Below are 4,300 nucleotides of genomic sequence, written 5' to 3' on the forward strand. Positions count from 1 at the left end.
GACACAAACAGACTCATAGTGAGAGAAATATCCAAAAAGTTGGGTTGTCGTCTAGCGCACCGCACCGGTGCGCTAGACGACAGCGCCAAGGACGCTTGGTGATTACTTTGATGTTAGCTATAATTTGTGTGCAGGAATCATTTTCTTTTGTTATGTGTTAAAGCAAATGATGATGTCAATGACCAGTCGTCATAATTAAATTTCCTAAATTTGGTAATTTATTTATCTTTTAACGGTACTGACCTATCCTAGTTGCATGTTCCAATTAACCCCCTCCCCCCTCTATATTTGTTAGTAAAAAAGACTAAAATAAATGAAATATGTATTTATAATTTTAAACTTAAAAACAATTACAAAAGTTCATTTTAATTTCAGGAATCATTTCCATCAACCGATGTACCTAAAAAAATATATTTCCCAAGTGCATAAGAGGTGGTTCCTACCCCGTTTAGGACTTTAAGAGAAACATCAATTTGAGTTCTTTTTCTTACTATTTATAAATACGTCACATACACATGAGGTCCAATTACAGAACTTTACACACTCCGGACCGGTCCTCGCAAACGCTTTCCCTCACTCCAACAAATTACGCTGTTGAGTTACCCCCATTTGGGGTGAACACAGGGGTCAGCCAATCTAAGATTTAATTGAAAGGCCTCACCATGGGAGCGCCTCTTTCATGATCAGGGCAGCTCCCCAGCCATGTAAGTAGGTTTCAATAGAAATTTAAAATGAGAAACAATTCTTTTCAACTGATATTGAATCACTAGCCACAAAAATTATATAAGACATTTTTTAGAGGTCTAAGTTTATTTAGCATATATCTACATTGCTGGTTTGTATATTAGTGTAAAACAAGTGCTTTATTAAAAATTACCTTGCTCTGGTTTGTTAAATCTTCAAACAACTTTCCGAACTTTAACCTAGCAATCCATTATTTTCTTCCATTCCACTATCAGTAATTTTTGCCTAGTGTAAAATACAGTGGTTAATATTGCAGCAAAGTTTATTTTTTTTAAAACAGCCATTTACTTTTATTGGTCCATCACGAGCTAATTACATAGACTTGCCTTTTTATATCTACAAATTATCATTTCTTTGTTTACTTCTGATGGTTCCAGCTATCAGTACTTCCAGTGCTAGTCTCTATTACCTTACATCTGTTATCGAGCTGTTAAAGGGGTATTTTCCCCGGTTTCGAAATTCAGGCAAATTTTCTGTAGCTTATTTTTTTTAAAATTTACTAAAATTTATTATTTAAAGTAAATTTTCTCACATTCGTATTAATCTTCTACCTTTTTTCTCTAAAAAAAAAATCAGGCCCTATCAAGTGGACTTTACTGCTTTAAGCAGACGGTAGTCGTATGCTTCGTCTGGATTTGCTCGGTGCCATAGCAATTTCTACGTTATTCTATCGCGCCTCTACACCTTTTCAAAGAGATTCAGAACTCCCTCACATGTCCTAATACTTCTGTCCTAATACTTCTGAGTCGATTTTGGAGGGAAAAACAAAAATACTCAGAATGGTAAATAAAGCCTGATCTGCCTCAAGGGGAAGGCCCAGAGGCCCTTCGTTCCACCATTTCTGAGGGCCGGGGAGGTCAATTTTGGAGGGAACACCAAAAATACTCAGAATCGAAAATAAACGGGACCTGCCTCAAGGGGAAGGCTCAGAGGCCCTTCGTTCCCCCATTTCTGATGGCAGGAGAGGGGGGGTCAATTTTGGAGGGAAAACCAAAAATACTCAGAATCAAAAATAAAGCGTGATCTGCCTCAAGGGCAAGGCTCAGAGGCCCTTCGTTCCCCTATTTCTGAGGGCAGGGGAGGGTGGGTCAATTTTGGAGAAAAAACCGAAAATAGCTCAGAATCGAAAAAAAACGGGATCTGCCTAAAGCAGAAGGCGCTTAAAACTATTGCAGTTTCTATAATAATGAATGAATTTCAAAATAAAATTTAATTTTCATTGAATACTTTTCATTTAAACTTAAAATACACTAAAAGATGGTCCCCATGAAACTATTGCAGTTTCTATAAGAATGAACGACTTTCAAAATCAATTTAATTTTCATTGAATACTTTTTATTTAATCTTAAATTATGCTATAACATAGTTCCCGTGAGACTATTGCAGTTTCTATAAAATTGAATGATTTTCAAAATCAACTTTAATTTTCATTGAATGGTTTTCATTTAATCTTAAATTACACTAAAAGATGATTCTCGTGAAACTATTGCATTTCTATAAAAATGAACGATTTTCAAAATCAAATTTAATTTTCATTGAATACTTTTCATTTAAGCTTAAATTACGTTAAAAGATGGTTCCCGTGAAAATATTGCAGTTTCTATAAAAATGAACGATTTTCGAAATCAAATTTAATTTTCATTGAATACTTTTCATTTAAACTTAAAATACGCTAAAAGATGGTTCTTGTGAAACTATTTCAGTTCCTATAAAAATGAATGAATTTAAAAATCGAATTTAATTTTCATTGAATACTTTTCATTTAAACTTAAAACACGTTAAAAGAGGGTCCCAATGAAAGTATTGCTGTTTCTGTAAGAATGAACGAATTTCAAAATCAATTTAATTTTCATTGAATACTTTTCATTTAAGCTTAAAATATGCTAAAAGATGGTTCCCGTGAAACTATTGCAGTTTCTATAAAAATGAACGATTTTCAAAATCAAATTTAATTTTCATTGAATACTTTTCATTTACGGCTTAAAACACGCTAAAAGATGGTTCCCCTGAAACTATTGTAATTTCTATAAAAATTAACTATTTTCAAAATCAAATTTAATTTTCATTGAATACTATTCATTTAAACTTAAAATACACTAAAAGACGGTTCTCGTGAAACTATTGCAATTTCTTTAAAAATGACTGAATTTCAAAATAAAAATGAATTTGCATTTAATACTTTTCGTTTAAACTTAACATACGCTAAAAGAAGGTTCTCGTGAAACTATTGCAGTTTCTATAAAAATGACAGAATTACAATATCAAAATTAAATTGAATTTACTACTTTTCGTTTAAACTATTTCAGTTTCTATAAAAATTTGAAATTATTTCATTTAAACTATTGAAGTTTCTATAAAGTCTATAAAATTTTTATCCAACATCAAAATCAAAATCAGTTTCCATTTAATGCCTTTCTTTTAAACTTAAAACACGCTGAAAGATGGTTCCCGTGAAACTATTGCAGTTTCTATAAAAATGAACGATTTTCAAAATCGTTAAAGTGAAATTATGTCACAATTCTAGTTTTTCTAAACCAGTATTGCCTATAACTTAATATATTCAAATATTTTTTTTGATAACATGATAGATGATTTGATTTGAATAAAAGGAATTCAAATATTTTGCATAAGAAATAGACTGTCGTGTTGTAGCATTTCACAGTTTGAATAACTCTTTCAAAGAGTAAAAAGGGGTAATGAGATTCGCAAATTATACACTATGAACGATATTAATTAATGTTTTGAATAATAGGAGTGTGAATGATTCTAATTAGTGATTGGATTGTATGAAGGTGGTGAAAAAAAGGATTAAACTGATTAGCAGTTAAGGTAACCCCGAAGGAGTTGTTAACTCAGGTAATTTGCTATAAATTTGAAACAACATCAGGCTATGAAAATGGCTAACGACGATAGAATGACGTGACTTGACCCAGCTTTTCCTTTTCTATGCGGTCTGTATAATAAACAAGGGATTTTTGATAAGTATTGTCAATTTAAAATAGTATCTAACGTTCCCTTCGTTCCCCCATTTCTGAGGGCAGGGGAAGGGGGGGGTCAAATTTGGAGGGACAACCAAAAATACTCAGAATCGAAAATAAATGAGATCTGCCTCAAGGGGAAGGCACAACGGCCCTTTGTTCCCCCATTTCTGAGGGCAGGGGAGGGGGAGGGGGGAGCCAACTTTGGAGTGAAAACCAAAAATACTCAGAATCGAAAATAAAGCATGATCTGCCTCAAGGGGAAGGCCCAGAGGCCCTTCGTTCCCCCATTTCTGAGGGCAGGGGAGGTCAATTTTGGAGGGAAAACCAAAAATACTCAGAATCGAAAATAAACGGGACCTGCCTAAAGGGGAAGGCTCAGAGGCCCTTTGGTCCCCCATTTCTGAGGGCAGGCGCGGGGGGGGGTCAATTTTGGAGGGAAACCCAAAAATACTCAGAATCGAAAATAAAGCCTGATCTGCCTCAAGGTGAAGGCCCAGAGGCCCCTCGTTCCACTATTTGTGAGGGCAGGGGAGGGGGGGTAAATTTTGGAGGAAAAAGCAAAAAAACTCAGAATC

The 4,300-nt window shown here is 34.3% G+C and overlaps 1 non-coding gene across 1 annotated transcript; it reads right to left on the reverse strand.

The window, feature by feature from the left end:
* Positions 1–548: 548 nt before the first annotated feature.
* LOC148957004 (U1 spliceosomal RNA) lies at positions 549–712 on the reverse strand. Its single transcript, XR_016142590.1, has one exon. It is a non-coding gene; the product is annotated as a U1 spliceosomal RNA (small nuclear RNA).
* Positions 713–4,300: the final 3,588 nt, after the last annotated feature.

Source organism: Artemia sp. Qi Xiang Cuo, chromosome 1 (genome assembly GCF_049724085.1).
Source record: "Artemia sp. Qi Xiang Cuo chromosome 1, ASM4972408v1, whole genome shotgun sequence".
Classification (NCBI taxonomy): Eukaryota; Metazoa; Arthropoda; class Branchiopoda; order Anostraca; family Artemiidae; genus Artemia; species Artemia sp. Qi Xiang Cuo.